Source organism: Tachyglossus aculeatus, chromosome 16, assembly GCF_015852505.1.
Source record: "Tachyglossus aculeatus isolate mTacAcu1 chromosome 16, mTacAcu1.pri, whole genome shotgun sequence".
In the NCBI taxonomy this organism is placed as follows: domain Eukaryota; kingdom Metazoa; phylum Chordata; class Mammalia; order Monotremata; family Tachyglossidae; genus Tachyglossus; species Tachyglossus aculeatus.
In genome coordinates, this window is record NC_052081.1 from 43,526,726 (window position 1) to 43,550,029 (window position 23,304).

Consider the following 23,304-nt stretch of genomic DNA (forward strand, 5'->3'; position numbering starts at 1 on the left):
GGCGCGAGCGGCGCGGCCGCCATCTTGTTTGCGCCCCCGCTCCGCGCGCGCGCTCTCCGTTTTCCGTCACACACCCCCCCCCCCTCGGCCCGCCCGTCGTCCCTCTCCCCCCACCGGGCCTCCATTGCACCCGGACACCGCAGCGGCGGCTCATCCCTCCCCACGGCCCCGACCAGCGAGCAGCCGGTGAGTGAGGGGCCGAGCGAAGGGCGGAGGTGACGGAGGGGAGGCTGATTTTCCCGCCATTACTTCAGCCGCCCCCCCCCCCCACCCGCGGTCCTCAAGACCCCCTTAGATGGTGCGGCCCGGCCCGCCCCGCCGCCATGTTGTGCCCTCGCGGGGTTGGCGGTGGCGCGAGCCGGGGCCGTCCGCGCGCGCCGCCGGCCCCGGGCCCCTCTCCCATTGGCGGAGGGCGGCGGGAGGGTTGTCTGTGATTGGTCGGTGGGGAGGAGGCCGCAGACCTGGCGCCTCATTGGTCGCGGGGGGTTCGGGAACAGCCGCGATTGGGCCGGGAGGGGGGGGGTTCGGCCCCTCGTTCGGGGAAGGGCTGAGGGGGCGCGAGGCGGGTCCTTTGGCGCAGGCGCACTGGGGTCGGGAGGGGCTTGAGGGGGCCCTGTTCTGGAAAAGGGCGTCAATCAATCAATCGTATTTATTGAGCGCTTACTGTGTGCAGAGCACTGTACTAAGCGCTTGGGAAGTCCAAGCTGGCAACATCTAGAGACGGTCCCCACCCAACAGCGGGCTCACAGTCTAGAAGGGGGAGACAGACACCACAACAAAACATAGTAACAAAATAGAAGAAATATGCGCAAGTAAAATAAACAGAGTAATAAATACGTACAAACATATATACAGGTGCTGTGGGGAGAGGAAGGAGGGGGCTCAGCCTAGGAAGGCCTCCTGGAGGAGGTGAGCTCTCAGTGTGACCTTGGGCAAGTCACTTAATCAATCAATCGTATTTATTGAGCGCTTACTTTGTGCAGAGCACTGTACTAAGCGCTTGGGAAGTACAAGTTGGCAATATATAGAGACAGTCCCTACCCAACAGTGGGCTCACAGTCTAAAAGGGGGAGACAGAACAAAACCAAACATACTAACAAAATAGAATAAATAGGATAGATATGTACAAGTAAAATAAACAGAGTAATAAATATGTACAAATATATATGCATATAAACAGGTGCTGTGGGGAAGGGAAGGAGGTAAGATGGGGGGATGGAGAGGGAGACGAGGGGGAGAGGAAGGACGGGGCTCAGTCTGGGAAGGCCTCCTGGAGGAGGTGAGCTCTCAGCAGGGCCTTGAAGGGAGGAAACTTAACTTCTCTGAGCCTCAGTTACCTCATCTGTAAAATGGGGATTAAGACTGTGAACCCCACATGGGACAGCCTGATCACTTTGTATGCCCCCCAGCGCTTAGAACAATGCTTTGCACATAGCGCTTAACAAATGCCAACATTATTATTATTATTATTAGGGCCTTGAAGGGAGGAAGAGAGCTAGTTTGGTGGATGTGGGGAGGGAGGGCATTCCAGGCCAGGGGGAGGACGTGGGCCGGGGGTCGACGACGGGACAGGCGAGAACGAGGAACGGTGAGGAGATTAGCGGCAGAGGAGCGGAGGGTGCGGGCTGGGCTGTGGAAGGAGCGTTAACTGTGTGCAGAACACTGTACTAAGCGCTTGGGAAGTACAAGTCGGCAACATATAGGGACGGTCCCTCCCCAAGAACGGGCTCACAGTCTAGAAGGTGATCAGGTTGTCTCACGGGGGGCTCAGAGTCTTAATCCCCATTTTACAGATGAGGTCACAGTGGCACAGAGAAGTTAAGTGACTTGCCTTCACCATATATGTGTTGTAAATAATAATAATAATCGTAATCATAATGATGATGGCATTTAAGTGCTTACTATGTGCCAAGCACTGTTCTAAGCACTGGGGGTACAAGGTAATCAGGTTGTCCCACGTGGGGCTCACAGTCTTCATTCCCATTTTACAGATGAGGTAACAGGCACAGAGAAGTTAAGTGATTTGCCCAAAGTCACACAGCTGAAAATTGGCAGAGTCTGGTTTTGAACCTATGACCTCTGACTCCAAAGTCCATGCTCTTTCCACTGAGCCATGCTGCTTCCAGAGGGCCTGGTTCAGGAAAAGGGCATTAGGGTAAAGACTGGGTGGGCAGCACGGTGTCTGAAGTGGGGTAATAATAGTATTGTTAATAGTAATAATGATGGTCTTTGTTAAGTGCTTACTATGTGCAAAGCACTGTTCTAAGCACTGGGGAGGTTACAAGGTGATCAGGTTGTCCCATGGTGGGCTCACAGTTTTAATCCCCATTTTCCAGATGAGGGGACTGAGGAACGGAGAAGTTAAGTGACTTGCCCAAAGTCACCCAGCTGACAGTTGGGGGAGCCGGGATTTTAACCCATGACCTCTGACTCCAAAGACCATGCTCTTTCCATAGAGCCACGGTAGCACTTACTATGTGCCAAGCACTCTTCTAAGCACTAAGGTAGATACACAGTAATCAGTTTGTCCCACGTGGGGCTCACCCTTTTAATCCCCATTTTACAGATGAGGTAACAGGCACAGAGAATAATAATAATGGTATTTGTTATGCGCTTATTATGTGCCAAGCACTGAAGCTCTGGGGTAGATACAAGGTAATCAGGTTGTCCTCGTGGGGTTCACAGTCTTCATCCTCGTTTTACAGGTGAGGTAACTGAGGCCCAGAGAAGTTAAGTGACTTCAAGGTCACACAGCAGACAAGTTACAGAGATGGGATTAGAACCCATGATCTCTGACTCCCAAGCCTGGCCTCTTTCCACTAAGCCAAAGAAGTTAAGTGATTTGCCCAAGATCACACAGCAGACAGTGGTTGGAGGCGGGATTGGAACTCACGTCCTCTGACTCCCAAGCCCGGGCTCTTTCCACTAAGCCACGCTGATTCTCTAGAAAGGGGAGAGTTGCCACGGAGGGGTTATTAGAGGGAAGGCTAAGGATGTTGGTTTGGGAAGATTTCAGTCCACAATAAGCCCTCGGAGTATCATTTGAAAAGCTATGGATTTTTGCTCATGTGTAGCCATGATGTTGTTTCACCAAGCCACTATTGAAGTAGATTGATGCCTATTGATGCCAGTTTATTTGTTTTGATGTGTATATATTTGTAATTCTATTTATTTATATTGATGCCTATTTACTTGTTTTGATGTCTGTCTCCCCCCTTCTATACTGTAAGCCCGGTGTGGGCAGCAATTGTCTCTCTCTTGCTTAATTGTACTTTCTAAGAGCTTAGTACAGTGCTCTGTGCACAGTAAGCGCTCAATAAATACAATTGAATGAATGAATGAAATAGAATCCTGGTACTGTGCCTTGCAGATAGTAAGTGCTTAACAAGTACCCACTGTGAGCCCACTGTTGGGTAGGGACTGTCTCTATATGTTGCCATTTTGTACTTCCCAAGCGCTTAGTACAGTGCTCTGCCCACAGTAAGCACTCAATAAATACGATTGATTGATTGATTGAAGTACCACAGTGATTATTAGGAGGAGAGACAGTGTGGCCCAGTGGATAGGGCATGGGCCTGAGAGTCAGAAGGACCTGGGTTCTAATCCCGGCCCTATCACTGTCTGCTGTGTGACCTTGGGCAAGTCACTTCTCTGTGCCTCAGTTACCTGTAAAATGGGGATTAAGACTGTGGGCCCCATGTGGGACACGGACTGTGTCCAACCTGGTTAACTTGTATCTACCCCTGCTGTTAATACAGTGCTGACATGTAGTAAGCACTTAAATACTATCAAAAGAAATTTGAGCTAATGCCTTATAGGAACAAGAGACAAGGAGGCGAAAGAGTAAACAGTGCCAGGTGCTGCAAACATTGCATATAACACAACAAGGTATAACCTTTTTGTGTACCCAGTGTGACCCCATTTGCCTTTTCAGCCATTCACTGAATTCCAGGCCGTCTTCCAATAGGAAGAACAACTTGCGTGAAGTAGCATGGTCTAATGATAGAGCACGGGCCTGGGTGTCAGAAGGTCATGGGTTTTAATTAATTCATTCAATCGTATTTATTGAGCGCTTACTGTGTGCAGAGCACTGTACTAAGCGCTTGCGAAGTACAAGTCGGCAACATATAGAGACGGTCCCTACCCAACAATGGGCTCACAGTCTAGAAGGGGGAGACAGACAACAAAACAAAACACCACCACTCCGCCATTTGTTTGCAGTGTGACCTTCGGCAAGTCACTTAACTTCTCTGTGCCAGTTACCTCATCTGTAAAATGGGGATTAAGACTTTAATCCCTAGGTGGGACAGTTCCTGGATCCAACCCAATTATCATGTATCGTCCCCAGTGCTTATTACAGTTCCTGGCACACATAGTAAGCACTTAACACATATCACAAAAAAAAATATTCTAAGGATTTGGGAGTGCACACAGAGAACAGAAGATGCAGCCCTGCCTTTAAGAAGCCTTTAGCCTATTGAGGGAAACAAGAGACCATTGCTGCTGCACGAACAAGAGGGAAAACAGATACAATTGCTCAAGACAAAAGTAAGCAAAACCAGACAGAGAGTCTCCTCAGAGCCCTTGTGAGCCAACCAGTTGGAACAGAGGGGGAGTGGGAGAGGCCCGGGGCATGGCAAGCTTCTTTTATAAAAGTCTGGTTCGCTTTCTCTTTCTTTAGCAGTTCAAATGAAAATAATCTGGCAACTCATCTCAGCTTTACATAATGGGTCAAGGTTTTGGTTCATATTTCAAGTCTGAAACATGACTAAACTCCTCTTCCGATCCCCAGTCCTCGGACTCAGCCAGTTTGGGGGCATAGTCCTATCCCATCGTTGGGGGCAGGGAATGTCACTGTTTATTGTTGTATTGTACTTTCCCAAGCACTTAGTTCGGTGCTCAGCACACAGTAAGCGCTCACTAAATATGATTGAATGAATAATGGCTTGGGTTGGTTTAAAAGGACTGGGGTCATAGCCCAGGAGAATGACCTCACACCTGCGGTAGGGTTTAGGGTTTCTCTGAAGTCTTTGCTTTCGTGCTGTTTCCCAGAGTTTTCGAGGGAGTTTGGGTTGGATGGGAACCCATTTGGGAGTTTCAAAATGGCAGTGTGGAAGCACGAAAAGCAGCATGGTGTAGTGGATGTAGCCTGGGCCTGAGAGAGGGTCATGGGTTCTATCTGATCCCAGCTTCATCACTTATCTGCTGTGTGAACTTGGGCATGTCACTTCACTTCTCTGGGCCTCAGTTCCCTAATCTGTAAAATGGAGATTGAGACCCTGAGCCCCGTTTAGGACAAGGACTGTGTCCAATTCGATTTGCTTGAACAACCCCAGTGCTTAGTACAGTGCCTGGCACATAGTAAGCGCTCAACAAATACCGTTATTATTACTGTTATAATAACTGATGTACAAAAAACGTGTCCTTGAAAATGAATGGACCAACTTGTTCTCCAGCCGTAAAATGGGGTTTTCCTTTGCCCTCGCCTGTTTTGGATGGTTAACTACATAATAGATACAGGGTGATATTTATTGGTTACCCATTGAATGTGGTGCCCTGTATTCAGCCTGGGGCGATACAACAGAAGCCCAACTCACATTTCCCGCTCATAAGGCGTTATACTGAAGCCGGGGAGACAGACAGAGAATATCAGATATGCATATTTGCTAAACTGCTGAGGAGGGGCACGAACAAATCCATACAGAAAGCCAATTAAGAGGTTCATGCGTTGCTGGGATTTCCTGGGAAGTGAGGATCAGGTTGAACCTTCTGTCACACCAGGACCAAAGCGCTGTCTCCAAGTACTGTTTTGAAACTGTTTTGTTTCTAGAATGGCATTGTCCTTCCTCAGTTTCCCCCAGTACACACACACACCCGCCCCCAAAGTCTACTCCCACCCCACAAGGAGCTTTGAGCATTTCTGCTATGGATAGAAATATTTGGAGCTCATGCCATTTAGCCTTTTCCTGAAGCCAGGGGGGTTGTCTGACACCGGGAAGTTTGGATCCCTGACACCAAAGCTGCATTCTGAGGAAGAGAAACTGCCCCATATGATTGTCGCTAGGTGATAGTTTACCGAGCACACATGGTACCCGGCCTTTCAGTTCAGATACCGGAGCCTGTCCCGACCCAGATGATTTGAGGCCCATTAGAGTCCACTTTAAGGATACGGTAACATTCATTCAGTCAATCAGCATGGCTCAGTGGAAGGAGCCCAGGCTTGGGAGTCAGAGGTCATGGGTTTTAATACCGCCTCTGCCACTTGTCAGCTGTGTGACTTTGGGCAAGTCACTTAACTTCTCTGTGCCTGTTACCTCATCTGTAAAATGGGAATTAAGACTGTGAGCCCCATGTGGGACAACCTGATTACCTTGTATCTCCCCCAGTGCTTAGAACAGTGCTTGGCACATAGTAAGCGCTTAACAAATGCCATTATTATTATTAGATTGTACTGAGTGTTTACTGTGTGCAGAGCACTGTGCTAAACGCCTGGGAGAGTCCAATACAACTATAAACGGACACATTCCCTGTCCACAATGAGCTTACAGTCTAGAGGACCAAGGTGGACTCTGTACCCGCTCCAGTTTCCCTTTCCATCTTCCCCCCCAAAAAAGTGCTTTCCATTTGTGAACTACATAGAAATCTTCCAAGAATTCAAGTGTCAGGGAAGCCACAGGAACAGAAACCTTTTGCAGACTTTGCCGTCTCGACTTGACTAGGATAAATTTTCCAGGTGGCCTGCCGAGGAGTGAGAGAGTTTCAACCCTGAATGGGAAAAGGCTTTTTATGCAAGCGGTGCACGGGCTTAGTATGGAAAGAGGGCACGTTCAGGGTCACTTCTCCAAGCCACAGTCTGAGGCAAGAAGGGTCCTTTCAAAAATAGGACTGCCTCGGGTCCTTTCTATTCACAAGTGACGTTCAGAGGCCAAGGGCAGTGGTTGCCTCTAAGACAGATGAGTGTAGTTTCGTTGCCCTATAAGGGGAGAAAACAGCAGCTTGGAATGAATCTTTGTAAAGTAACTTGTTTTGATGAGGTAAAATAAATCCAGGGGTATGTACTGAGCTCTTAATGTGGGCAGAGTACTGTAGCGTTTGCAAGAGTGCGGTACGGTCACATCTCCTTCAGAAGGCCTTCCCTGATTAAGCCCTAATTTCCCTCTCCTCTGCGTCATCCGTGCATTTGGCTGTGGACTTTTTAGGTGCTTTGATGCTCCCCCCAACCCCACAGCACTCAATGTCCATAGCCTTTTACTCTCCTCTTTCCCCTAATGTAATTCATTGTACTATCTGTTTCCCCTGTAAATTACAAGCTCCCTGTGGCCAGGGATCTTGTCTACCAACTCTGCTGTATTGTACTTACCCAAGTGCTTAGTAGAGTGATCTGTACACAAGAAGCACTCAATAGGTACCACCGATTGATTAGTTAAATGCAAGAGAGTTGGTAGATGCAATCCCTGCCCTCCAGGAGTTTACCATCTAACAATCCCCTCTTCCCTTGCCCCCACAAAAAGTAAGAGTTGTGTAAAAGAAAGCCCCCTGAACCTATTTCGTAGATTTGTTTGTGTCGTGTTCTAATGTTTCATCACTCTTCATGTGTCTGTCCCCCTCACTTAAATTATTGGATAGTGAGCCCCCCCGAGGGACTGGGACCGTGTCTAATCCCACCCATGTATTCTCTCCCAGCGCTTAGTACAGTGCTCTGCGCACAGTAAGCACTTAATAAATCTAAGTCTTCTTCACGGGCTCCTGCTCTCCCTCCCACCCCCTAATGGTAGGGGATCCTCAAGGGTCAGTGCTTGGTCCCCTTCTATTCTCCGTCTTCTCCATCTACACTCACTCCCTTCGTGAACTCATTTGCTCCCACGGCTTCAACTATCATCTCTATGCAGATGACACCCAAATCTGTATCCTCCTCCTCTGTTCTCTCTCCCTCCCTCCAGGCTCACATCTCCTCCTGCCTTCAAAAAATCTCTACTTGGATGTCTTCCCGCCACTTAAAACTCAACATGTCCAAGACAGACCTCCTTATCTTCCCTCCCAAACCCTGTCCTCTCCTTGATTTTCCCACCACTGTGGATGGCACAACCATCCTTTCTGTCTCACAAGCCCCCAGCCTCGGTGTCATCCTTGACTCCGCTCTCATTCACCCCACTGTCCAGTCCGTCACCAGTGCCTGCCAGTCTCACCTGCACAACATTGCCAAGATCTGCCCTTTCTTCTCCATCCAAACCACTACCATGTTACTACAGTCACTCATCCTGTCCCTACTGGATTACTGCATCATCCTCCTTTCTGACCGCCCAACCTCCTGTCTCTCCCCACTTCAATCTATACTTCACTCTGCTGTCCGGATTACGTTTTTACAGAAACATTCTGGGCATGTCACCTCCCTCCTAAAAAATCTCCAGTGGTTGCCTATCAACCTCTGTATCAAGCAAAAACTCCTCACTCTTGGCTTCAAAGCTCTTCATCACCTCGCCCCCTCTTACCTCACCTCCCTTCTCTCCTTCTACATCCCAGCCCGCACACTCCGCTCCTCTGGTGCTAATCACTTTGCCTAGTTCTCGTTTGTCCCGCCGTCGACCCCGACCCACACCCTACTTCTGGCCTGGCACGCCCTCCCTCCTCAAATCTGCCAAACAACCACACTTCCTCCCCCTCAAAGCCCTCCTGAAGGCTCACCTCCTCTAAGAGGCCTTCCCAGACTAAGCCTCCTATTTTCCTCAGGTCCCCCTCCCCTCACCATCACTCCGACTCGCTCCCTTTGCTCTGCCCCCCTTGCTGCCCCACAGGACTTGTGTATATATGTACATATCTATTATAATTATGTTTATATTGATGCCCGTTTTCTTGTTTTGCTGTCTGTCTCCCCCCCCCCCCCCCCCCCTTCTAGACTGTGGGCAGTGATTGTCTCTATTGCTGAATTGTACTTTCCAAGTGCTTAGTACAGTGCTCTGTACACAGTAAGTGCTCAATAAATACAATTGAATGAATGAGTACTGTTACTACTAGTGAAAAATGAAGGACTGTTGGGTGGGAGTTTTAGCTATTGTTATTGTGTCAGTCAGTTTGAGGCTCAATCATCTACCTCACTCCTCCAGATTAATAATGATTGTGGTATTTGTTAAACGGTTACTATGTGCCAGGCACTGTACTAAACGCTGGGGTAGATAGAAGCAGTTCAAGTTGGATACAGTCCCTGTCCCATGTGGGGTTCACAGTCCCGAACCCCATTTTACAGAAGAGGTAACTGTGGCACATAGAAGTGAAATGGCTTGCCCAAGACCACACAGCAGAGAAGTGGTGGAGCCAGGAGTAAAACCCATGATCTGAATCCCAGGCCCATGCTCTATCCATCACACCATGATACTTAAAACGCCTCATGTCCCACCTCCTCCAGGAAGCCTTCTTTATTTAATCCACAACTCCCTCCTTGGGTCGACCAAACAGCTGCCCTTAGCTTTTAAGGTATCTAATTCTTATCTTCGGCACTTAAGTATATTCACTGGTATATTCAGTTGTTTATTCCTCTAGATTTAAGTGCTTACAGTGTGTCAGGCATTATACTAAACTCTGGGTAGATGCAAACTAGTCAGGTTGGACACAGTCCATGTTCCCTATGGGGCTCACAAACTAAGTCCCCATTTTAAAGATGAGGTAACTGAGGCACAGAGAAGTGAAGTGACTTCCCCAAGGTCACACAGTAGACAAGTGATGGAGCTGGGATTAGAGCCCAGATCCTTTTTCAAGCTGACATATCCGTACAAGTTCCCATTTTAGCTCTATGACTTCCTACTGCTCCCACTATTTGTAAATCATTTTTAACTGTCTGTGCTGTCTCCCCCATTGGAGTGTAAACTCCATGACAACAGGCACCATGTGTCTTCCCTCATTCGCTCCCACGGCTTCAACTATCATCTCTACGCTGATGACACCCAGATCTACATCTCTGCCCCTGCTCTCTCCCCCTCCCTCCAGGCTCGCATCTCCTCCTGCCTTCAGGACATCTCCATCTGGATGTCCGCCCGCCACCTAAAGCTCAACATGTCGAAGACTGAGCTCCTTGTCTTCCCTCCCAAACCTTGTCCTCTCCCTGACTTTCCCATCTCTGTTGACGGCACTACCATCCTTCCCGTCTCACAAGCCCGCAACCTTGGTGTCATCCTCGACTCCGCTCTCTCATTCACCCCTCACATCCAAGCCGTCACCAAAACCTGCCGGTCTCAGCTCCGCAACATTGCCAAGATCCGCCCTTTCCTCTCCAACCAAACCGCTACCCTGCTAATTCAAGCTCTCATCCTATCCCGTCTGGACTACTGCACTAGCCTTCTCTCTGATCTCCCATCCTCGTGTCTCTCTCCACTTCAATCCATACTTCATGCTGCTGCCCGGATTATCTTTGTCCAGAAACGCTCTGGACATATTACTCCCCTCCTCAAAAACCTCCAATGGCTACCGATCAATCTGCGCATCAAGCAGAAACTCCTCACCCTGGGCTTCAAGGCTCTCCATCACCTCGCCCCCTCCTACCTCACCTCCCTTCTCTCCTTCTACTGCCCAGCCCGCACCCTCCGCTCCTCCACCACTAATCTCCTCACTGTACCTCGCTCTCGCCTGTCCCGCCATCGACCCCCGGGCCACGTCATCCCCCGGGCCTGGAATGCCCTCCCTCTGCCCATCCGCCAAGCTAGCTCTCTTCCTCCCTTCAAGGCCCTGCTGAGAGCTCACCTCCTCCAGGAGGCCTTCCCAGACTGAGCCCCTTCTTTCCTCTCCCCCTCGTCCCCCTCTCCATCCTCCCGTCTTACCTCCTTCCCTTCCCCACAGCACCTGTATATATGTATATATGGTTGTACATATTTATTACTCTATTTATCTATTTATTTATTTATTTTACTTGTACATTTCTATCCTACTTATTTTATTTTGTTGGTATGTTTGGTTCTGTTCTCTGTCTCCCCCCTTTTAGACTGTGAGCCCACTGTTGGGTAGGGACTGTCTCTATGTGATGCCAATTTGTACTTCCCAAGCGCTTAGTACAGTGCTCTGCACATAGTAAGCGCTCAATAAATACGATTGATTGATTGATTGATTGATTCCCTTGCTAGACTGTAAACTTCTTGTGCGCAAGGATCACGTCTACCAACCCTATTGTAGTCTCCTCCCTCAAGCATTTAGCACAGTGCTCTGCACACAGTAAGCGCTCCATTAGTAGCTTTGGTTGATGGATCTTGCTGCTATTGAACTCCCCCAGAGAGGGTAGTTTAGTGCTTCATCTCCAGAAGGTACTCAATAGATTCCACTGATTGCCAGGCAGGCAAACTTTTTTTTTTTAAACGTATAGAGGTTTGGAAGGTTGGGACCCCAGATATTTCAGTGTTTCATTATGAGCAGGGACCGTGTCTACCAACTTGATTGTATTGTACTCTCCCAGGTGCTTAGTACAGTGCTCTGCGCACAGTGAGCGCTCCAGAAATGCCTTTGATTTATTAATTACGTTTGGCTCGAGGCACCCTGAGTTAGTGAGATTGAAGCCCTCAAATGGAGCTGTTTGTAGCGCTCCCCCTCTCACAGGCTAGTAGCCTTTTAAGTCCTGCTCACTGAGACTCCTTGAAGGAAAGAATGCGTCACACCTCAATTCACTGCTCCAGAAAATGCTGCTGAGTGAAGGAACTTCTCTCAAGTCTTTGAGTTGCTGTTATTTCTTTGTTGGTAGTGTCATCCCGGGTCTGCCTTAGTGGATATTCTTTCCTGTGGAAATCTGTGTATTGGGACTAGATTGTATCTCTTTCAGTCAATCAACCAATGTTATTTATTGAGCGCTTACTGAGTGCAGAGCACTTTGGAGAGCCCAGTATTAGAGAGTTGGTAGTCACGTTCCCTGCCCACAGTGAGTTTACAGACTTGGGGCGGGGAGGGCGGGGACAAACATTCATATAAATAAATACATTTCAGACATGTTCCCAAGTGCTGTGGGGTGAATAAAGGATGCAAATCCAAGTGCAAGGGCCATGCAGAAGGGAGTGAGAGGAGAGGAAATGAGGGTTTAGTCGGCTAAGACCTTTGGAGGAGATGCAGTTTTAATAAGGCTTTGAAGGTGGAGTATCTCCTGCTTTTTATGCTGCTCTTACTTTTGGCTTAATGTTGATTGGTGCCTTTTCCAGCCTCCACACCAAGATTAAATTTATAATCTCAAAGGCCAGGGCTGCTGCTTCCTCTGCCGGGCCCCACAGTGCAGTGCGGTGCAGTGCTCTGTGAGCTGAAGTCACTGATAAGTACTGTTGTCCTTCAAATAGGCAGCCTGCTTCCTCTAAGCCAGGCCAAGAGCAAAGTTGTCTGATTCATGTTCCACAACTTCCTAGAGAGGGGTCTAATTTTATTATCCACAATTTCTAGACAGACAAATGGAAGCCCCAAGGGGGTTAATTCCCTCTCTCTCTTTCTGTCTGTCTTTCTTTCTCTCTTACTCTCTTTCTCTCAGAATCAGAACTTGGGTGGCCTGACCCTCAGATCAGATCGAGGCAATGTCTCCTCCTTGGTCACAAAACGATCAACTTTAGCTCCCTCTCCTCGCCCAAAGATCAGTTTATAGTTTTGTCTTTTGTTTAAAAGTAACCAGCCCCGGGACTAGGAAAGCAAAGATGGAAAGGTCGAAAGTGCTTTTTTAAGAGTTTCCTGCTTTGCCTTGTTCACAGCAGGCGGAAGAGCAGAGAACCCTGGGTAAGGTCACAAATGACCTTCCGGAAGGTTCAGAGTGGCCCTCGGGCTCGGATCCGAGAGGATCACCTCTGCGTTTGTTTCTGCAGTTTTTCCCCTGTTTACTGTCATCAAGTTAAGAAGGCTACAAGGTCATTTGAGCGTTTTTTCTAGACTCACAAAGCACCTGTTCACTCCCCATCCCACTGCATAAAGTACCCAAACAGGAATCAGATTAAGCAGGTTTTTTCCCTTAAAGGTATGTATCAGGTAAGAATACAATGCCTTTTCCTTCAGACCTGGTTTAACCTATTCTGACATTTAGTTTAGGATCACTTTTTGAAATGGGCTTTGTATGCTCTCTATTTTCTATCCCGTTTATCTCCCAGGAAGAGGTCAATAGTATGGACTGACCAGTTCCAGTAGAAGAAATAACCTTCTGATTTACTTGTACCGGCATTGTGTAGATCTGAATTCATAATGAATTTTGACCTGGTTAATGAGTAGAATGTCAATGAAGAGTGGCAAGGGCATTTGCGGAAAAGAGGGGTACTTTTACTCTTCTAATAGAAGCATTCATGATGTGCTAAGTGCTGGTAGAAACAATCAGATCAGATTGGATCTCTATCTCTCACATGGCTCAATCTCAATCAATCAGTGGTATTTATTTGCCCATTAGGAGCATTATACTAAGGGTTTAGGGAGGGAAAATAGGGATTTTATCCACAGTTTACAGTTAAGGGATTTGAGTTTAAATGATTTCCCGGAAGTCACACAGCAGGTCAGTGACAGAGCTGGGATTAGAACTCTGGTCCCCCTACGGCCAAACTCTTGTCATAACTTCCTTGGATTGAAGAAACCAGAGTCCCCAGGCCTTTTAGGAGGAAAAATTAATCAATCATAATTGTTGAGCGCTTACTACGTGCAGAACACTGTATTAAGCACTTGGGAGACTACAGTCAATGAAATGATCATTATCTTTTTCCTCTCCTAATGAGTCCAAACAAAACTCAGAAACATCTGCATCAAACCTTGTAATCATCTGGGTAACCTTTCCTTTGATATCATTATCATCAGTGGCACTTATTGAGCGGGGCACTGTACCAAGTACTTGGGAAGAGTACACTGCATCATTCGGTAGACATGCTGTTCTTTGACCAAGAAGGCGAGTTGCAGAATGGGTCTAACTAATCTGTGCCCACAAAAAGATTTCTACCACCGTGCCAACATCTCCTTGACCTGTTTCACACTTCAGGGTGGCAGTGAGCGTCAATTACTTAAAGTGGCAGCACAAGTCCTAGTTCTGTGAGTTTGTTTTCAATTTCTGTTAAAACTCCTACTCGCCTACGGTTTGAGTTTTTAGCCGGCTCAGCTCAATTTATTTCAGGCTCTGGGCCCTGAGCAGCTATGCTGATTTGCATAGCCTCCTTTAAGAGCTTCAGTTGCGGAGAGTGTTAGAGTGACCGCACCCCTACCCCACTATATTTGAGGGTCTTCCACTAGGATCCTGGAATGGCACAATTTAATACGCGTTCCCTATTTACAGTTAACACCGGAGGGCTTCGAATCAGATTAGAGAATTATTCTATTCCTGAACACATATTCATGAGCCTAGGCCATAAATAGCCAATCCTTAGCTGTGCTGCAGAGAGAGGAGCAGAATGACTCATGGGTAGCGATATCGAGATACTGGTGCGTTGGATCGCCGGTTCAAACCCATCAGCGGAGGCTAGTTCGAGAAAGTTGCTGCCACCGTTAGTTAATGTTTGGCCTGCCCTTGCCCCTTGCCACCCTGTGCAAAATAATAATGGTGTTTAAGTGGTTACTATGTGCAGGCACTGTACTAAGCACTGGGGTAGATAGAAGCAAGTCAGGTTGGACATAGGCCCTGCCCCACATGGGACTCGCAGTCTTAAAAATCCCACTTTACAGATGAGGTAACTGAGGCCCAGGAAAGTGAAACTACTTGCCCAAGGTCACACAGCAGACAAGTGGCAGAGCCGGGATTAGAATCCAGGTACTTCCAACTTCTAGGCCTGGGCTTTATCCCCTGGGCCTCGAGGGTCTCTGTCCAGGGCTCAGGGGGTCATGCTCCCTGCTGACCTAGCTGCCCATTTTAAAAGTGAGGAGCAAAGAGATTGTAGAATCTGCAGCCTTGGAAGTCCATTCATTCACTCATATTTATCGAGCATTTACTGTGTGCAGAGCACTATACTAAATGCTTGGAAAGTACAATACAGCAATTGAGAGACAATCCCTGCCCACAGTGGGCTCACACTATAGAGGTGGGGAGAGACGGACATCAATAGAAGTAAACAGGCATCAATATAAATAAATGGAATTATCGCTATATACGTAAGTGCTGTGGGGCGGAGAGGGGGAGAAGAGCAAAGAGAGCAAGTCGAGGTAGCGCGGAAAGGAAGGGGAGCTGAGGAAAAGGGGGCTTAGTATGGGAAGGCCTCTTGGAGGGGGGGTGCCTTCAGGAGGGCTTTGAAGGTGTGAAGCGTGATTGTTTGGCGGATTTGAGGAGGGAGGGTGTTCCATTTATTCATTCAGTCGCATTTATTGAGCACTTACAACATGCAGAGCAGTGTACTAAGCAGTTGGGAAGTACACATCGGCAACATATAGAGACAGTCCCTACCCAACAACGGACTCACAGTTTAGAAGGCCAGAGGTAGAACGTGGGCCAAGGGTTGGCAGCGAGACAGGCGAGATGGAGGCCCAGTGAGAAGGTTAGCACCAGAGGAGTGGAGTGTGCGGGCTGGGATGTAGAAGGAGAGAAAGGAGGTGAGGTGGGAGGGGGCAAGGTATGATGGAGAGCTTTAAAGCCAATAGTGAGGAGTTTTGGGAAGTAAATTCCCTGGGGGATTTCTCATTCAGTATTTTTTCCAATCAGGATAAGAATAATAATAATTATGGTACTTGTTCAGTACTTATTATGTGCCAAGCACTGTTCTAAGCCCTAGGGTAGATACAAGTTAAGCAGATAGGACATAGTCCCTGTCCCACGTGGGGCTCAGTCTTAATAGGAGGGAATAGAATTTAATCCCCATTTTACCGATGAGGTAACTGAGGCATGGAGAAGTGGAGCGACTTCCCCAAGGTCACACAGCAGACAGGTGGCAGAGCCGAGATTAGAACCCAGGCCAAGGCTCTTTCCACTGGGAAACGCTGCTTCTCTAAGGGATGCACCCTGAAGTCAATTGGCAGCGGACGCAGCCATTATCAAATGTAAAGTTGGGAATTTTGGAGGGTGAGGCTGCTGTATTGACAAGCTTTTGAGGTAGAGGTTGACTATTTACCATGACATTTAAATCTAAATGGAAAAGGAGAATAACCTACATTGACAAAGTCATTGGACGTTTTCATTGTGGAAAGCCGTTAGAATGCAGGGCTGTTTCCACTGTTGTGTGGGAGTTGATTGTAGAATATGTGGGACAACCTGATAATAATAATAATAATAATAATAATGGCATTTATTAAGCGCTTACTATGTGCAAAGCACTGTTCTAAGCGCTGGGGAGGTTACAAGGTGATCAGGTTGTCCCACAGGGGGCTCACAGTCTTAATCCCCATTTTACAGATGAGGTAACTGAGGCACAGAGAAGTGAAGTGACTTGCCCAAAGTCACACAGCTGACAATTGGCAGAGCCGGGATTTGAACCTGCGACCTCTGACTCCAAAGCCCGGGCTCTTCCCACTGAGCCACGATCACCTTGTACCCCCCCCCCCCCAGCGCTTAGAACAGTGCTTTGCACATAGTAAGCGCTTAACAAATGCCATTATTACATTACATTATTACATTATAATACAACAGAATTAGCAGACACATTCCCTGCCCAAAACGAACTGACGGTTTAGAGGATGAGTTTACAGTCTACAGTATTGAGACTGAGCCCCAGGTGGGACAGGGACTGTGTCCAGCCTCATTGGCTTGTGTTCACCCCAGCACTTAGTACAGTGCCTGGCAAACAGTAAGCGCTTAACAAATATCATAATAATAATTATTATTATTGTTATTATTAGATGAACTGTAGGGACTGTAAACCATCTCTGAACCATGCTGGAGTGCTCCCTCAGCTAGTACTGGGTCTCAGCCATCCAGTAAAATTTTGGAGAAGCAGCGTGGCCTAGTGGATAGAGCACAGGGCTGGGAGTTGCCACTTGTCCGCTGCGTGCCCTTGGGCAAGTTACTTCACTTATCTGGACCTCAGTTCCTTCATCTGTAAATTGGGGATTAAGACTGTGAGCACCATGAGGGATATGAACTATGTCCAACCAGGTTAGCTTGTATCCACCCTAGCGCTTAGTAGTGGCAAGAGCTTGGTCTTGGGAATCAGAGGACGTGAGTTCAAATCCCAGCTCCACCACTTGCCTGCTGTGTGACCTTGGGCAAGTCACTTGGCTTCTCTGTGTCTCAGGTACCTCATCTGTAAAATGGGGATTAAGACTATGAGCTCCACATGGGACAACTGGTTACCTTGTATCTACCCCAGAACAGTGCTTGGTGCATAACAAATACCATGATGATGATGATGCATAACAAATACCATAATGATGATGATGATGATGATAATATAATAATAATAATAATTTCTGGCATTTGAGGCTGCCAGGACCCACCAGTTGGGCAGTTTTGCCTTCCAACACAGCTGGCACCCAAGGCCAGGGGAAAGTGTCATGTGGAACACGGGGGTCTCTCAGGACAGGGAGCTGAGACCCTCTGAAATATCTGTGAAGCCTTCCCTCTCCTTTTCTTCCCCATCCTAGGGGATTTTTTGGTCCCTGGCAGATGACGATGTATCAAGGTGGGAAAAGAGAAAACCCCAGACATGATAGCTTGGACCAAGCAGCTGCCCGGAACCCAAAGAGGACTCGTTTATTCTCGTTCAGTTTGTGACTTTGGACAGGACGCTTGTGCTGCTCAGTGACTTCATCCCTAAGGGTACTCAGGATTTTTGATGAGGAATAATGGTTTGAATTCATGACTGTGTAGTTCAGAAGAAATGGTTTCTCATCCCCTCGACTTTTAATAGTAATTGTGGTGTTTGTTGAATGCTTATTATGTGCCAAGCACTGTACTAAGCGCTGGGGTAGATTCAAGGTCAGCAGGTCCCACATGGGGCTTAGTCTAAATAGGAGGGAAAACATATCAACCCCCCATTTTGCAGATGAGAGAACCCAGGGCCCAGAGAAGTGAAGTGACTTACCCAAAGTCACACAACGGACAAGTGGCGGAGTCAGGATTTGAACCCAGGTCCTCTGACTCCCAGGGCTGGGGTCTTTCCAGTAGGCCACGCTGCTTCTAGTCGCGCCCCCACCCCCACCCCCACCCCCACCCCACATATCCACTGGCCCCGAAATATAAGTGGAAGTGTCAGGGCAAATGCAGGTTAGCAGGTCTGCTCTTTTTAAAGTGCTGAAATCACCACTTGCTGAGGGCAGAATGGGTAGAGCCCGGATTGGGAGTCAGAAGGTTGTGGGTTCTAATCCCGACACCGCCACTTGTCTGCTGTATGACCTTGGGCAAATCACTTCACTTCCCTGGGCCCCAGACTGAGCCCCCTCCTTCCTATCCCCCTCCTCCCCCTCCCCCCCCGCCTTACCTCCTTCCCCTCCCCACAGCACCTGTATATATGTAAATGTTTGTACATATTTATTACTCTATTTTTACATATTCTATTTATTTTATTTTGTTAATATGTTTTGTTTTGTTGTCTGTCTCCGCCTTCTAGACTGTGAGCCCGTTGTTGGGTAGGGGCCGTCTCTATATGTTGCCAACTTGGACTTCCCAAGCGCTTAGTACAGTGCTCTGCACACAGTAAGCGCTCAATAAATACGATTGAATGAATGGGCCTGTTACTCATCTATAAAGTGGGGGTTGAGACTGTGAACCCGTGTGCCAAGCCAATTGGTTTCTATCCACCCCAGCGCTTAGTATAGTGTCTGTATATAGTAAGCACTTAAGAAATACCACAATTACTATTTATTATTACTGTTGTACAAATCTCTCGCTTCCTTCCTCCTTTTCATCTGTATTGAAGGCCCTACCTTTTGGAGTGGCTTTTGTATCCCCAGGGCTCTACAGCATTTTGTGTCCAACGCCCCGGGGGTCGTGGAGAAAGAGTCTTTGGTTAAGGGATCGGATTCCAGGGTCTCTAGTTTGATCTCTCCGGAGGCCCAGGGTGACGGCTCATGGCTGTGCTCTGAAGAATTTCAAGAAGCAATGTCGTTCTTTTTCAGCTGTCAGCCGTAAGAGGAGAACCCACTTACCATCTTACTTCTGTTTGGGGAGGTTAGAGGGGTTGGTTAAAAACAGTTCCTTTCATCTTGGACTCCAGATCCAGCCCTTCTCTGCTTGGGGGCGGCTTAGCGGGATCTTTTGACCTCCTCTCCTCCTGCGAGTTGCTGCGGGACCATTGGTTGTTGAAGCTCAGGGAACAAAGTGTGGTTTTGTTTTTAACTGGCACGATTTAAACTTTACTGTAGTGGGAGTGTCGCCCAGCTGTCAGATATATTGGGCGGATCCTGGTTTGCGCCTGCCCACTAAAACTTGAGCAGGTATAAAGTCAGTAAACAAATCTGTGACCTGATCTCCCCCCCCCGCCACAATATGGCTCTCCAAACATCTCAGAAGTTCAAAATAGCAAGCAGAAGACGTATCCCCTATCTCCTCCCCGCAGCAAGACCATTTGGATTCTGTTTGTATTTGCAAGTTGGACTGAAAGAGGAGATCACAGAACAAAAAGTCTTAGATGGTCAATCTTTAAAAGCCAATCAATAACATCTTCTAGCTGAGCGCTTGAAGCCCAGATATTTCCATCTGTCCGGCTTAAAAGAAACTTTCCGCAATGCATTTTTTTTTAATAGCTCAGGAATCATGTGGTAGGTAGCGTTCCTTCTCCCTTTGAGAGGCTCCTCTCGTTTCTCTGCCCCCTCCGCCCTGATTTCTCATTGGATTTTCTTTCAGCATCCTAAACTGTCCCAAAGGAAGCTCTGTTGAGCAGTTATTTGGGAGGGGGGCGCCTACTCCCATGCCCCCCAAATTAAAGGATCTCTCAGAACATCCTATCTCTGTGCCTAAATTACCTCATCTGTAAAATGGGGATTAAGACTGTGAGCCCCACGTGGGACAACCTGATCACCTTGTAACTTCCCCAGCGCTTAGAACAGTGATTTGCACATAGTAAGCGCTTAACAAATACCATCATCATCTTCATATCCCAGTGCTTTTAAAGTGCTTTTAAAGTGTCACCGAGAACCCTGCCTGGTTTGCTGGCTCTTGATTTAGTAGCACTGTAGTGGGATAATAAGCGCTCAGTAGAGTGCTCTGCACACAGTAAGCGCTCAATAAATACGATTGAATGAGAGACAGATCCGTGTTTGGGAAGACACCCCCTCCCACTTATGCTCAGTCCCCTCTGAGGTCTCTACAAAACCCACGGGGCCCGGACTCCAAGTAGTTTTGCCTCTATTCTGCTCCATCCACTTCATCCTCGTGGGGCCATCGGATGCTCGCTCCCCCACCTCTGGCCCCCCAAGTTGGTTTTTTGCTGCCTTGGCTCAGTGGAAAGAGCACGGGCTTTGAAGTCAGAGGTCATGGGTTCTAATCCCGGCTCCGCCACGTCTGCCGTGTGACCTTGGGAAAGTCACTTAACTTCTCTGAGCTTCAGGGACCTCATCTGTAAAATGGGGATTAAGACCGTGAGCTCCCCGTGGGACAACCTGATCACCTTGTAACCTCCCCAGCACTTAGAACAGTGCTTTGCACATAGTAAGCACTTAATAAATGCCATAATTATTATTATTCTCTGAGCCTCAGTGACCTCATCTGTAAAATGGGGATTAAGACTGTCAGCCCCCGGTGGGACAACCTGATTACCTTGTAACCTCCCCAGTGCTTAAAACAGTGCTTTGCACATAGTAAGCGCTTAATAAATGCCATTATTATTATTATTCTCTGAGCCTCAGTGACCTCATCTGTAAAATGGGGATTAAGACCACGAGCCCCACGTGGGACAACTTGATCACCTTGAATCCCCCCAGTACTTAGAACAGTGCTGTGAGCCAGTTTCTAGACTGTGAACCCACTGTTGGGTTGGGACCGTCTCTGTATGTTGCCAACTTGGACCTCCCAAGCGCTTAGTACAGTGCTCTGCACACAGCAAGCGCTCAATAAATACGATTGAATGAACAGCGCTTTGCACATAGTAAGCGCTCAACAGATGCCATCATTATCATGATACGGATCAGTTGAAGCCCATATAGTAATTTTCCGATTGAATGAACAGTGCTTTGCACATAGTAAGAGCTCAACAAATTCTATCATTATCGTGATACGGACCAGTTGAAGCCCATATAGTAACTTTCCGATTGAATGAACAGTGCTTTGCACATAGTAAGCGCTCAACAAATGCCATCACTATCATGATACGGATCAGTTGAAGCCCATATAGTAACTTTCCTATTGAATGAACAGTGCTTTGCACATAGTAAGTGCTCAACAAATTCCATTATTATCATGATACGGATCAGTTGAAGCCCATATAGTAACTTTCCGATTGAATGAACAGTGCTTTGCACATAGTAAGCGCTCAACAAATTCCATCATTATCATGATACGGATCAGTTGAAGCCCATATAGTAACTTTCCGATTGAATGAACGGTGCTTTGCACATAGTAAGCGCTCAACAAATGCCATCACTATCATGATACGGATCAGTTGAAGCCCATATAGTAACTTTCTGATTGAATGAACAGTGCTTTGCACATAGTAAGCGCTCAACAAATGCCATCACTGTCATGATACGGATCAGTTGAAGCCCATATAGTAACTTTCCGATTGAATGAACAGTGCTTCGCACACAGTAAGCGCTCAACAAATTCCATCATTATCATGATACGGATCAGTTGAAGCCCATATAGTAACTTTCCGATTGAATGAACAGTGCTTCGCACATAGTAAGCGCTCAACAAATGCCATCATTATCATGATACGGATCAGTTGAAGCCCATATAGTAACTTTCCGATTGAATGAACAGTGCTTTGCACATAGTAAGCACTCAACAAATTCCATCATTATGATACAGATCAGTTGAAGCCCATATAGTAACTTTCCTATTGAATGAACAGTGCTTCGCACATAGTAAGTTTTGTTAGTATGTTTGGTTTTGTTCTCTGTCTCCCCCTTTTAGACTGTGAGCCCACTGTTGGGTAGGGACCGTCTCTATATGTTGCCAACTTGTACTTCCCAAGCGCTAAGTACAGTGCTCTGCACACAGTAAGTGCTCAATAAATACGATTGATGATGATAGTAAGTGCTCAACAAATGCCATCACTATCATGATACGGATCAGTTGAAGCCCATATAGTAACTTTCTGATTGAATGACCAGTGCCTCACACATAGTAAGCGCTCAACAAATTCCATCATTATCATGATACGGATCAGTTGAAGCCCATATAGTAACTTACCGATTGAATGACACTATCATGATACGGATCAGTTGAAGCCCATATAGTAACTTTCTGATTGAATGAACAGTGCTTTGCATATAGTAAGCGCTCAACAAATTCCATCATTATTATGATACGGATCAGTTGAAGCCCATATAGTAACTTTCCGATTGAATGAACAGTGTACGTAGTAAGTGCTCAACAAATGCCATCACTATCATGATACGGATCAGTTGAAGCCCGTATAGTAACTTTCCTATTGAATGAACAGTGCTTTGCATATAGTAAGTGCTCAACAAATTCCATCATTATCATGATACGGATCAGTTGAAGCCCATATAGTAACTTTCCGATTGAATGACTATCATGATATGGATCAGTTGAAGCCCATATAGTAACTTTCCGATTGAATGAACATTGCTTCGCACATAGTAAGCGCTCAACAAATGCCATCACTATCATGATACGGATCAGTTGAAGCCCATATAGTAACTTTCCGATTGAACAGTGCTTCGCACATAGTAAGCGCTCAACAAATGCCATCACTATCATGATATGGATCAGTTGAAGCCCATATAGTAACTTTCCGATTGAATGAACAGTGCCTCGCACATAGCGCTCAACAAATTCCATCATTATCACGATACAGATCAGTTGAAGCCCATATAGTAACTTTCCGATTGAATGAACAGTGTACGTAGTAAGCGCTCAACAAATGCCATCACTATCATGATACGGATCAGTTGAAGCCCATATAGTAACTTTCTGATTGCATGAGCAGAGTGCTTACTATGTGCGAAGCACAACAAATGCCATCACTATCATGATACGGATCAGTTGAAGCCCATATAGTAACCTTCCGATTGAATGAACAGTGCTTCGCACATAGTAAGCGCTCCACAAATGCCATCATTATCATGATACGGATCAGTTGAAGCCCCTATAGTAACTTTCCGACGTGCGCTCCCCGACGAGCGGCCGGAGGGTACAGTACTGATGTCATGCGGACATTTTGGGCGGCCAGTGGGGAGCGCCTAAATCAATCAATCGTATTTATTGAGCGCTTACTATGTGCAGAGCGCTGTACTAAGCGCTTGGGAAGTACAAATTGGCAACATATAGAGCCCTACCCAACAGTGGGCTCACAGTCT

The 23,304-nt window shown here is 47.2% G+C and overlaps 1 protein-coding gene across 1 annotated transcript in view; it reads left to right on the forward strand.

Moving 5' to 3' along the window:
• Positions 1-88: 88 nt before the first annotated feature.
• NFYC (nuclear transcription factor Y subunit gamma) overlaps positions 89-23,304 on the forward strand; it is a 73,039-nt gene continuing 49,823 nt past the window's right edge. Inside the window, exon 1 of the mRNA XM_038757740.1 lies at positions 89-186. The gene's annotated coding sequence lies outside the window, so the exon portion shown is untranslated. The remainder of the gene's footprint in view (positions 187-23,304) is intronic.